The sequence below is a fragment of the Hyperoodon ampullatus genome (assembly GCF_949752795.1).
Source record: "Hyperoodon ampullatus genome assembly, chromosome: 3".
Lineage (NCBI taxonomy): Eukaryota > Metazoa > Chordata > Mammalia > Artiodactyla > Ziphiidae > Hyperoodon > Hyperoodon ampullatus.
In genome coordinates this window covers 71273577-71288240 of record NC_136916.1, presented here as the reverse complement: position 1 = coordinate 71288240, position 14664 = coordinate 71273577, and positions in this window count along the sequence as shown.

The window sequence follows — 14664 nt, the reverse complement described above, 5'->3', positions numbered from 1 at the left end:
AATATTCTAAAAGGAGGCAAGAAAGAAGAAAAATGAATTTATAATAGTCTGAAAATAGTCAATAAGTAATAAAGTGGTAGACCTAAATGCAAATCTATTTTTAAATTGACTAAATACTTCAATCAAACTTCAAAGACTTTTAGACTAGAAAATCCACTTATGAAAGTTTAAAAATATCCATCTAAAAATATATGGATCAGAGAAGAAATTCCAACAGAATCTAGAAAACAATTTGAAATGAGTAAAACTTTTAAGAGTAAAACTTACATCAAAACAATGAGATACAGAGAAAAATTTATAGAAAAGAAAGAAGGCTGAAAATTAATGAGCCCATCACAAGAGTTTTAAAAAGAAGAACAGCAAACTTAGCCCAAAAGGAAGAAGGATGAAAATGATAAAGATAAATGAAGAAATCAATGAATTAGAAAACAAGTGTGCAATAGAAAATATCAAACAACCTGAAATTTAATTCTTTGAAAGACTAAAAAATTAATAAACCCCAGGAGAGACTGAGCAAGAAGAAAATATATCAGGATAAAAAGGAGATTATCAAAAAGATCATAATGATTTTTAAAATGAGGACATCATAAAGATATTACAAATATCATAGGAGGAATTTAATGCCAATATATTTGAAAATTTAGGTGAAATGGACAAACAATAGAAAAATACAACTAACAATAGAAAATGTGGAATCCTACAATTATTAGAGAAATTGAAACTATAATTATAAATCTTCCCCCAAAGACATCTCCAAGCCCAGCTGGTTTTACCAGTTAATTCTGCTACAAATTTAAGAAATAAAACCACACCAATCTTGCTTAATTATTGCATGAACTGGAAAAAATAGATTATTGTTTTATATAAAGCCAGCATAACTTTGATTCCAAAATCTGAAAAGGGAAAAAGAAAATTCATAGAAAAGAAAATTACAGGTCCAACTCTTTCATGAATTCAGCTGCAAAAATTGTAAACAAAATAACAGCTGATAAAATCTGGCACTACACAAAAATGGTAATTCCTCAAAACCAAGTTTATTGATTCCATAAGTGCAAGATTAACTTAAAACAAGTGACTGATTTAAAAATCAATCATTCTTTTTAGATTCCACCTAACACATATATATGGAATATAAAGGAAAAACATGGTCATGAAGAACCTAGGGGCAGGACAGGAATAAAGACACAGACCTACTAGAGAATGGACTTGAGGACATGGAGAGGGGGAAGAGTAAGCTGGGACAAAGTGAGAGAGTGGTAGTGTATATATGGACATATGTACACTACCAAATGTAAAATAGATAGCTAGTGGGAAGCAGTTGCATAGCACAGAGAGATCAGCTCAGTGCTTTGTGACCAGCTAGAAGGGTGGGATATGGAGGGTGGGAGGGAGGGAGTCACAAGAGGGAAGAGATATGGGGATATAAATATATGTATAACTGATTCACTTCGTTATAAAGCAGAAACTAACACACCATTGTAAAGCAATTATACTCCAATAAAAATGTTAAAAAAAAAAGAAAGAAAGAAAAGAAACTGTCAATTCAGTAAGTCAAGGGAAAGGAATGAAAATTAAGTGGGTTAGAAAAGAAGAGATAAAACAGTCATCTCATTTGCAAGTTATGATTATATTTGTAGAAAATTTAAAGAAATTTACAGGTAAATTATTGATTAATAAGTGAGGCCAGCAAGTTTGGTAATCTAAAGTCAATAAAAACAAAATTAACTAAAATTCTACATACTACAAACATACAACTAAAAAATAAAATTTTGCAATATGATACAATGTACAATGATAACAGAAATTTCAAAACCAGCAATAAATCTAATGAAAATGTGCACAATCTCTACAAGGGGAGTAGGAATATTGTTAACATAAATTAGAAACGAAATAAATAATGAAGGCATGTGCAAAGGTGACACATCAGAAAACACAGTATTTTTAAGATGTAAAGTTTCCCCAAATTGATTGATAAAGTCAATGCCATCCTAATCAAATACCAACAAGTTTTTTTGAGGGGGTGAGGAGACTTGAGAAAATTCCTTTCTGTGTGGAAATAACAGGACCAAGATTAGCCAAGATCCGAGTCCCTCCCATCAGGAAACTTACACAAGCCTCTTAGACAGCCTCATCCACCAGAGGACAGAGAGCAGAAGCAAGAAGAACTACAATCCTGCAGCCTGTGGAACAAAAACCACATTCACAGAAAGATAGACAAGATGAAAAGGCAGAAGGCTATGTACCAGATGAAGGAACAAGATAAAACCCCAGAAAAACAACTAAATGAAGTGGAGATAGGCAAACTTCCAGAAAAAGTATTCAGAATAATGATAGTGAAGATGATCCAGGACCTCGGAAAAAGAAATAAGACAAAGATCGAGAAGATGCAAGAAATGTTTAACAAAGACCTAGAAGAATTAAAGAACAAACAAACAGAGATGAACAATATTATAACTGAAACGAAAACTACACTAGAAGGAATCAATAGCAGAATAACTGAGGCAGAAGAAAGGATAGGTGACCTGGAAGACAGAATGGTGGAATTCACGGCTGCAGAACAGAATAAAGAAAAAAGAATGAAAAGAAATGAAGACAGCCTAAGAGACCTCAAGGGACAGCATTAAACACAACAACATTTGCATTATAGGGGTCCCAGAAGGAGAACAGAGAGAGAAAGGACCTGAGAAAATATTTGAAGAGATTATAGTCGAATACTTCTCCAACCTGGGAAAGGAAATAACCACCCAAGTCCAGGAAGCAGAGCGAGTCCCATACAGAATAAACACAAGGAGAAACACACCGAGACACATAGTAATCAAATTGGAAAAAATTAAAGACAAAGAAAAACTATTGAAAGCAGAAAGGGAAAAATGACAAATAACAAACAAGGGAACTCCCAGAAGGTTAACAGCTGATTTCTCAGCAGAAACTCTACAAGCCAGAAGGGAGTGACATGATACACTTAAAGTGATGAAAGGGAAGAAACTACAACCAAGATTACTCTACCCAGCAAGGATCTCATTCAGATTTGATGGAGAAATCAAAAGCTTTTCAAACAAGCAAAAGCTAAGAGAATTCAGCACCACCAAACCAGCTCTACAACAAATGCTAAAAGAACTTCTCTAAGTGGGAAACACAAGAGAAGAAAAGGACCTACAAAAACAAACCCAAAACAATTCAGAAAACGGTAATAGGAACATACATATTGAAAATTACCTTAAACGTGAATGGATTAAATGCTCCAAGCAAAAGGCACAGGCTTGTGGAATGGATACAAAAACAAGACCCATATATATGCTGTCTACAAGAGACCCACTTCAGACCTAGGGACACATACAGACTGAAAGTGAGGGGATGGAAAAAGATATTCCATGCAAATGGAAATCAAAAGAAAGCTGGAGTAGCAATACTCATATCAGATAAAATATACTTTAAAATAAAGAATGTTACAAGAGACAAGGAAGTACACTACATAATGATCAAGGGATCAATCCAAGATATAACAATTATAAATATATATGCACCCAACATAGGAGCACCTCAATACATAAGGCAACGGCTAACAGCTATGAAAGAGGAAATTGACAGTAACACAATAATAGTGGGGGACTTTAACACCTCACTTACACCAATGGACAGATCATCCAAAATGAAAATAAATGAGGGAACAGAAGCTTTAAATGACACAATAGACCAGATAGATTTAATTGATTTTTATAAGACATTCCATCCCAAAACAGCAGAATACACTTTCTTCTCAAGTGCGCATGGAACTTTCTCCAGGATAGATCACATCTTGGGTCACAAATGAAGCCTCTGTAAACTTAAGGAAACTGCAATCATATCAAGCATCTTTTCTGACCACAACGCTATGAGATTAGAAATGAATTACAGGGAAAAAAAACATAAAAATCACAAACACATGGAGGCTAAACAATATGTTACTAAATAACCAAGAGATCACTGAAGAAATCAAAGAGGAAATAAAAAAAATACCTAGAGACAAATGACAATGAAAACACGATGTTCTGAAACTAATGGGATGCAGCAAAAGCAGTTCTAAGAGGGAAGTTTTTAGCTATACAAGCCTACCTCAAGAAACAAGAAAAATCTCAAATAAACAATCTAACCTTACCCCTAAAGGAACTAGAGAAAGAAGAACAAACAAAACCCAACGTTAGCAGAAGGAAAGAAATCATAAAGATCAGAACAGAAATAAAAGAAACAAAGAAAACAATAGCAAAGATCAATAAAACTAAAAGTTGGTTCTTTGAGAAGATAAACAAAATTGATAAACCACTGGCTAGACTCATCAAGAAAAAGAGGGAGAGAACTCAAATCAACAAAATTAGAAAGGAAAAAGGAGAAGTTACAACAGACAGCGCAGAAATATAAAGCATCCTAAGAGACTACTACAAGCAACTCTATGCCAATAAAATGGACAAGCTGGAAGAAATGGACAAACTCTTAGAAAAGTGTAACCTTCCAAGACTGAACCAGGAAGAAATAGAAAATATGAAGAGACCTATAACAAGTAATGAAATTGAAACTGTGATTAAAAATCTTCCAACAAACAAAAGTCCAGGACCAGATGGCTTCACAGGTGAATTCTATCAAACATTTAGAGAAGAGCTAACACCCATCCTTCTCAAACTCTTCCAAAAAATTGCAGAGGAAGGAACACTCCAAAACACATTCTATGAGACCACCATCACCCTGATGTCAAAACCAGACAAAAATACTACAAAAAAAGAAAATTACAGACCAATAGCACTGATGAATATAGATGCAAAAATACTCAACAAAATACTAGCAAACAGAATCCAACAACACATGAAAAGGATCACATGCCATGATCAAGTGGGATTTATCCCAGGGATGAAAGGATTCTTCAATATATGCAAATCAATCAATGGGATACACCACATTAACAAATTGAAGAAGAAAATCCATATGATCACCTAAATAGATGCAGGAAGAGCTTTTGAGAAAATTCAACACCCATTTATGATAAAAACTCTACAGAAAGTGGGCATAGAGGGAACCTACCTCAATACAAAAAAGGCCATATATGACAAACTCACAGCAAACTTCATTCTCAGTGGTGAAAAACTGAAAGCATTTCCTCTAAGATCAGGAATGAGACAAGGATGTCCACTCTCACCATTATTATTCAACATAGTTTTGGAAGTCCTAGACACGGCAATCAGAGAAGAAAAAGAAATAAAAGGAATACAAATTGGAAAATAAGAAGTAAAACTGTGACTGTTTGCAGATGACATGATACTATACATAGAGAATCCTAAAAATGTTACCAGAAAACTACTAGGACTAACCAATGAATTTGGTAAAGTTGTAAGAAACAAAATTAATGCACAGAAATCTCTTGCATTCCTATACACTGATGATGAAAAATCTGAAAGAGAAATTAAGGAAACACTCCCATTTACCATTGCAACAAAAAGAATAAAATACTTAGGAATAAACCTACTTAGGGAGACAAAAGACCTATATGCAGAAAACTATAAGACACTGATAAAAGAAATTAAAAATGATACCAACAGATGGAGAGATATATCTTATTCTTGGATTGGAAGAATCAATATTGTGAAAATGACTATACTATCCAAAGGAATCTACAAATTCAATGCAATCCCTATCAAATTACCAACAGCATTTTTTACAGAAGTAGAACAAAAAATCTTAAAATTTGTGTGGAGACACAAAAGACCCCGAATAGCCAAAGCAATCTCGAGGGAAAAAAACAGAACTGGAGGAACCACACTCCCTGACTTCAGACTATACTACAAAGCTACTGTAATCAAGACAATATGGTACTGGCAGAAAAACAGAAACATAGATCAATGGAACAAGATAGAAAGCCCAGAGATAAACCCACGCACCGATGGCCAACTAATCTATGACAAAGGAGGCAAAGATATACAATGGAGAAAAGACAGTCTCTTCAGTAAGTGGTGCTGGGAAAACTGGACAGCTACATGTAAAAGAATGAAATTAGAACACTCCCTAACACCATACACAAAAATAAACTCAAAATGGATTAGAGACCTAAATGTAAGACCAGACACTATACAACTCTTAGAGGAAAACATAGGAAGAACACTCTGATATAAATCACAGCAAGATCTTTTTTGATCCACCTCCTAGAGTAATGGAAATAAAAACAAAAATAAACAAATGGGACCTAGTGAAACTTCAAAGCTTTTGCACAGCAAAGGAAACCATAAACAAGATGAAAACACAACCCTCAGAATGGGAGAAAATATTTGCAAATGAATCAGCGGACAAAGGATTAATCTCCAAAATATATAAACAGCTCATGCAGCTCAATATTAAAGAAACAAACAACTCAATTCTAAAATGGGCCGAAGACCTAAATAGACATTTCTCCAAAGAAGACATACAGATGACCAAGAAGCACATGAAAATCTGCTCAACATCACTAATTATTAGAGAAATGCAAATCAAAACTGCAGTGAGGTATCACTTCAGACCAGTTAGAATGGGGATCATCAGAAAATCTACAAACAACAAATGCTGGAGAGGGTGTGGAGAAAAGGGAACCCTCTTGCACTGTTGGTGGGAATGTAAATTGATACAGTCACTATGGAGAACAGTATGGAGGTTCCTTAAAAAACTAAAAGTAGAATTACCATATGATCCAGCAATCTCACTACTGGGCATATATCCAGAGAAAACCATAATTCATAAAGACACATGCACATTGCAACACTATTTACAATAGCCAGGTCATGGAAGCAACCTAAATGCCCATCAACAGATGAATGGATAAAGAAGTTGTGGTACATATATGGAATGGAATATTACTCAGCCATAAAAAGAACAAAACTGAGTCATTTGTTGAGACATGGAGAGATCTAGAGACTGTCATACAGAGTGAAGTAAGTCAGAAAGAGAAAAACAAGTATCATATATTAATGCATGTATGTGGAACCTAGAAAAATGGTACAGATGAACCAGTTTACGGGGCAGAAGTTGAGACACAGATGTAGAGAACAAACTTATGGACACCAACGGGGGAAAGCCACGGGGGTTTGGGGATGGTGGTGTGCTGAATTGGGTGATTGGGATTGACATATATACACTAATGTGTATAGAATTGATGGCTAATAAGAACCTGCTGTATAAAAAATTAAATTAAATTAAATTAAAAAATTAAAAAAAAAAGATTAGCCAAGATCCTGTTAAAGAAGGACAAGTAGAAAGATTTTTTTCTATGCGTAGCAAGACATAAAAAACCCAAAGTCCTTAAAAGAGTATTGTTACTCTAAGACTTATGAAGACACTAACAGAAGAGGAAGTTGAGAAATGACTCACATATGTATGGATACTTAATTTCTGATTTTGGTACCAAAATAAGAAAGAACAACATTATTTTCAATGAATGTAAGAGGTCAGTTGGACATACATAAGAAAAAAAAATTTTGACCCTAAGTTATGGGCTGAATCATGTCCCTGAAAATTCATATGTTGAAATCCTAGCCCCAGTACCTCAGAATATGACTGTATTTGAAGACAGGGTCTTTGAAGAGGTAATTAAGTTAAAATAAGTGCTTTAAGGTGTGCCCAAACCCAATATGACTGGTGTCGTAAGAAGAGGAAATTTAGACACAGAGAAAGTCCATGAAAAGACACAGGGAAAGGACAGCCGAAGCCAAGGAGTGGGCCCTCAGAAGAAGCCAGATCTGTTGACACCTTGTTCTTGGACTTCCAGCCTCCAAAACTGTGAGATGATATACTTCTCTTGTTTAAGCCACTCAGTCTGTGGTACTTTGTTATGGCAGCCCTCACAAACTAATATACCTTAGTTTACATCAATCACAGAAATCAGTTCTGGGTGGATTGTAGATCTAAAACCAAAACAGTAGTTCTTCTAGAACATGCTATGGATGATATCTTTATGGCATCAGGGTATAAAATGTATTAAATCACAAAAAGCACTAACCATAAACAAAAACATTGATAAGTTGGATTTTATTAAAATATGAAGTTCAGTTCAACAAAAGATAGTGTTAAGAGTGTTAAAAGGAGTGAAGTAAGTCAGAAAGAGAAAGACAAATACCGTATGCTAACACATATATATGGAATTAAAAAAAAAAAAATGTCATGAAGAACCTAGGGGTAAAACGGGAATAAAGACACAGACCTACTTGAGAATGGACTTGAGGATATGGGGAGGGGGAAGGGTAAGCTGTGACAAAGCAAAAGAGAGGCATGGACATATATATACTACCAAACGTAAGGTAGATAGATAGTGGGAAGCAGCCGCAGAGCACAGGGAGATCAGCTCGGTGCTTTGTGACCGCCTGGAGGGGTGGGATGGGGAGGGTGGGAGGGAGGGAGATGCATGAGGGAAGGGATGTGGGAACAGATGTATATGTATGACTGATTCACTTTGTTATAAAGCAGAAACTAATAAAAAAAAAAAAGAAAGAAAGTAAAAAGAAAAAAAAAAGTGTTAAAAGGCTTAACTTACTGTGTTTGGGGTCTCAGACACAGAATGGCAGAATATATTAGCAAAACATATAAGCAAACAGAAAAGTCTTGTATCCAGTATGCACAAAGAAGTCGTTAAGAAAAACACAACCCAGTAGAAAAATGAACAAAAATCTTGGACAGGCACTTTGTAAGAGGATATCCGAGTCTGTTCGTCTGCTCAAGCTGTTATCCCAATACACCAGAGCCTGGATGGCTTAAATCTCAGAAGTCCAAGATCAAGATGCCAGCAGATTCAGAGTATGGTGAGAGCCCTCTTACTTGCTTAGAGACAGCCACCTTCTTGCCATGCCCTCACATGACAGAGAGAGCACACGCTCTGGTCTCTTCCTCTGCTTATGAGGGCGATATAATCCAATCATGAGGGCTCTACCCTCGCCACCTCATCTAAACCTAATTACCTCCCAAATGAACCCACACACGAATTTTAGGAGGACAGAAACATTCAGTCCATAAACATGTGAGAGGGTGTTCACCCTCCTTCATTACCAGGAAATGCAAATCAAAATCACAATGTGGTACCACCACCAGCCTACCGTAATAGCTAAGGTTTACAAGACTGACCTTAGCAAGTGTTGGTTAGGAGGTGAAACAAGGGAATTCTTGTATGCAGCTGGTGAGGATGTATCCTGCAAAACTGGGTAAACAGTTTTGTTTATTACCTGCTCTGGTTGGAAATATGCATATCCTGTAACTAAGTAACACTAGCCCTACAGGAGTGTGCCTGTGTACAGAGACAGACAAGTACTTGGGACAATTATGGCAGCATAGTCATGACAGCCCCAAGCCATCAACAGCCCATACGTCCTTCTACATGAGATCAGATCAATAAATGGTGGAACATACATATAGGAGAATACACAGCAATGAAATTAATGAAATGTAGCAGCATACAGCATGGGTGGTATCAGAAGCATACTATTATTGAGTGAAAGAAGCAAGACACAAAATAATGCATACTGTATCATTTCTGTTCTATAAAGTTCAAAAACAGGAAAAACTTAACTCTGGAATTCAGGATAGAGTTCACCTTTGGGGAGAAGTGAAGGGCTTAAACCTCCAAGAGGGCACAAGAGAGGCTTTCCGTGTTCTTCTTAACCTTAGTGACTCATTTTCTAATAGTTTATCAAACTTTTCCTTTAGGTCTTTGCACTTTATTATAAGTGTGCCACACTTTACCATTTAAAAAGTTAAAATTGGGGAAGGAAGGGCTGGTATTCGATTAAGCATATACTATACACTCAAATATAGTTAGACACATACCTCCTTTGATCCTTTTAGCATTATTAACCCTATTTTGCAAATGAGAAAACTGAGTTTCAGAGTGGTTAAGTATATTACATACTACCTATAAAAAGTAAAGGTAGAGTAAAATATGATTTCTTTTCCAATGTACACTGCTGCATCTCAGTAATGGTAACCCTATTCTTACCCCATCTACCTGAACTTGTTATTTTTGAAGAGGACTATTTAAATAATTAAGTATGCACCATAATATTTTGTCAGTCATATTGACATAGACCTAGATATACATACACATGTATATTTATACACATTCACATATATATGAAAAACAAGGTCCAGTTATTTGAAAAGACCACCTAATATTAAACATTTGGATGGTGATATTGAGAAGACTAATTATTATAAAACTGCAAATTATTTTTCCCTTTTTCATCTAGGAGTGAGTTCATGGGCTCATTGGGCAATACGGATTGTTCTTTCCCTGTCCATGTTTATCAGATGAATTTAGGGAAATCTCTTTGGCTCCATTTACTTTAATGTCTTCATTTCAAAAAAAGAAGCATACAATTCCGCCCACCTCATAGCACAGTTGTGAGAAGAACATTGGAGTGTGAGTATGAGATGACTTTATTGAATCATTAAACCCTGTAGAAATGGAAACAACCAGTTGAAGCCATGGCATGGCAATTTACAAGGACCCACATATCCCATGTGCTATATGAGAGCAATCACTGACAAGTAGAAATTTGTAACTGTTTGAAAGACAAATGAGTTCTCAGAAAGGAAAGGGAAATGAAATGTCCTTTCTCCATTCAGTCTTCCAAATGAGAAAATGTATTTCTGTGTCTTTGAATATGTCATGTGGTTCTTACAGACAGAAAGGGGCTAATAATTTTAAACTATTTGTTTTCCTCTGAGTTCAAGTTCCTAAGTGGAATTGAATTAGAGAATATTACAGCTTAAAGGGAGTGGACAAGTGCCTATGAAACTTGCACTACATGCCAAGCACCTTGTAGGTACTGGGGTGGTCCAGTTTATTTAATTCTCTCAATAATGAAAGGAGGGTACTGTTGACTTTATTTCGGAGAAGTAAGTTGATTAAGTAAATAGTCCATGAGCAGAAAGCAAGTGAATGACATGCCCAGAATTTGAACTCAGATCTTCTGATTCCTATTTCCAAATTATTTTTGTAAAGAACTTTAAAAAAATCATTTGTCATGTGCAGAAATAGATCCAGAGAAGGCAAACTAATTTTACAAGGTCATTCAGCTAATTCATTAAATCAGCCAGTTCAAAAACTCTTCCTGAGTTCCACATGTGCAAAGTTCTGTACTCGATAATCACAGAGTACAGATAATAATAATACTAATTTAATAATAATAATAATATGTCTTGGAATGTCTGTACCTGTATCTCTCTCTACAACCTGGTGCTCCAGGCCTCCTTCTACTGATGACATTTAACTTACAGAAACCTGAGCATGTTTGTTGACTTATACTCAGGATTCTTGCTCATAGCAAAGACGTGATTTAAGTTCTGGGCCTTGTTAAATCATCTGATGATGAAAGGTTGCATGGAATTTAGAGAAATCAGTAAAAGTCATTACTGCCCAAAGTGTCAGAAATATTCATTAAATCACCAAACCTCTTAGACCAAAGTCTTGTCCTATGAGAGGGGGAGACTCCAGCTCACCACTGACCCTCTGGGACAACCCACAGATTTAACTCAATGAATTCACATCCTTCCCGTGTCCAGGCCAAGTTTCCACTTGAAAATTATTCTGTGAGTTAAGATCTTACTTAGCTCCAAAAAGGTCCCTAAAAATAGCTTCACACATTTATAATAGACTTCCTTTTCAGGAAAATGTTAAAAACTCATTCTAATAGAATCTTTAAAAAGTAATATGTTGGGCTTCCCTGGTGGTGCAGTGGTTGAGTCCGCCTGCCAATGCAGGGGACACGGGTTCGTGCCCCGGTCCAGGAGGATCCCACATGCCGTGGAGCGGCTGGGCCCGTGAGCCATGGCCGCTGAGCCTGCGCGTCTGGAGCCCGTGCTCCACAACAGGAGAGGCTGCAACACTGAGAGGCCTGCGTACCACAAAAAAATAAAATAAAATAAGTAACATGTTAACATTTTTCCCAATCTTCAAAAAATCTAGATGTAATTAACAAATATAATAGACATAATACTTTCTTTAGGAGAAATAAAATCCTGATGTTTCTCTATGTGCAGTAAACTACCTTTTCCCCTCTACTCAATAGTTAATATGGATTTCCCAGTCAAACTGTCTTTTCTTCATTTGTATTAGTTCAACATTAGCAAATAGTTACGGATGGACATTTAATTCTCCAAGTACACTAGAGGTTACAGCTTCATATATTAATTATGTTTTTTGCATGACATTTGGTAAGTGTCATGTGCTGAAAAAGACTTGCAGATGCACAGGTGTTTGAGTTGGAATAATGGGTATTGCAGAGCCTCATGTGTGGTCTGGACAAAGGGATGGTTTGACTAACAGCTTTCATGAAACAATGAATATAGTAGATTACAATTAAAATATGAAATGTGTCTGGCAAACCATGAGGCTCCTATCTTAATGGTCCTGTTGTTTTCTAACTATAAAGTCAAGCTAATTGGTATCCCAGGGGCCAGCCACAAACCCAATTAACAAAGTGAAATAAATTAATGCCCTATTAAAACTGAAGACATCCCTAAGAGACTCGGGAAAGACCTGCCCTTCCGGGGAGAGAGCAAATGACTTCTTTGTAGATACCCGGAAGGGGATTTCATAAGTCTCCACTAGCTGACCTAGTGGGAACTAAGTAGCGTTTATATACAGGGGGTACCCTCTCCTCTAGTTTATGTTGCAAAATTCCAGCAGCTTTCCAGCCAACATCTTCTCTGGCCAAGCTCAGTCCCCAACCACCCTTTCCTGCTCACTGCAGAGCACAGTTTAACTTGCTTTCCTCTTCTCTGCACCTGTGACTACCCACTCTATTCCTAGAGAATGGTTCCTTGTTCAAGGAGCCCAACTGGAATACAATTTCCCCACTCCTGCTTTCTTTCTTCTCTGAAAACAAACACATTTTTACTCGAACCATGTAGTGCTAAGCCCAAAAGTGAATCAGGGAGAGGAAAATAAAATAACAAAACAAACTTTTAAAAAGTTAAAAAGGATGCCCAATTCTACAGAGTCCTTACAGTCTCCATCTCCAAACTGCAGCCCTGACTCCTTTCTTCAATGGTAATGGGATTTCCTCCCCTTTCCCCCCTCCTTCTCGAGTTCCCCCTCCTGCCACATTCTAATAGGTTGGAGGGTTCCATTGAGGGTAATTCTGCTGATGGCAATATAAACATCATATATTTATCAGAGTCAACTTCACGAAAGGTTTCATTGTGCTACAAATACAAAACTTCCAAAATGGAACGATTTCCATTGACAATTTGGTGGCAAGTCCTGTCCGGCTGCTTAAGTAGAAGGAGAACCCATGTGCTGTCATTTGAGAATGATTCTCACAGAGTTTGTGCCCCAAACTATCATACAGCAAGATGGTTACTTTATTTCTCAGGTTCTTGAAAGCTTTTTTGAACTTGAAATATAAGTTCCCGGTGAGAATTTGTGCCTGTGTGTTTAGAGGGAAGTAAGGAGAGTGTTCTGATCATTCCAATGCTGGTCCCAAAATGTTCTTTCCCAAACTCAAATTTTCAAGAGTATGCCATTCTGCCAGCTGTTCTGATTACTTTGGCCAGCTGATGCAAGGACCAAAGCCGTTTGACATGTCCCGTACAGTATTTAATTAAGGCTACTATCAACAGTATCCAAGTAGCAGGATGAGGCCAGTCTCAATTATGCCCCCTGCCCCAAAGTCATAGATTCAGTCAATTTCCAACAAGTCCCAGAGACATAGAGTTTTTGAGATAGCCAGGATGTAGACTAAGGTCAGACTATTATCTATTACAGCCCACTAAATTGACATTCTGATCTTCGGTGTCATTGTCAATAATTACAAGAGCAATGGATGGGTCACAAAAAAGCCCCAGTTTCCAATGAAACAATATTCCATGGCTCACATACAAGTCAAAGGGGCACAGTCCTTCCAGTTTGGGATTTGTTGGCACCCTTTGCATTGATTTGGTTAAGTCAAGGGGGCAGTGTTGTGAGTAGCTGCAGCCTCATTGCCACACAGGGCATCTCCCACGTCCACCTGGACATCCGGAAAAGCAGGTGCACATTCAGTTGGATTGAAGCAGGGTTGTTGGGTCTGTGAGTCTGCACGTGTTCACAGCTGGGAGCTGTGGTTGGTGGCATCAGACATAGCAGGATCAGGATAGGCCATGGCCACAGAATTTACAAGCTTCCATAGTCCATGGACAGGATGACAGAGCCTGCAGCCAGTCAGACTGTCAGCTGCAGCTGCTCTTTGACTCAGCCCGTGCTGCTGATCTAGGGGACAAAGAGAGCATTACTCCACCACCACCCCACCCCGTACCTCTGAGGGTCTAAGGTGTCCTCTCTGGACATGCCAGGGCCCTTGCTCTCCAACCTTGGCAGGTCCCATCCCACTTCCTGTTTATCTTTTCTCCAGTCATACCCACCTTGACCAGACCTGGAAAGATCAGAACAGAATCCTCACATTACAAAATATCTCAGTATAACTTCACATAACAGGTAAATTCTACTTGTTTTATTCTGATCCTTACCGAGGAAGCCACTGAGAGGAAATGATCCCTTCCTGGGGATAGCTGCACCCAGTGACCAATCTGCCTCACTTAAGTGTGTCGCGCTGGAGGAGGTGAGGGAGCTGGGCTCAGGAAGCCACTCTGGGCTCCTCCATTCCAGGTGCGAGTGGATGATCAGGGGTGTGGAATGGCTGTTAAACA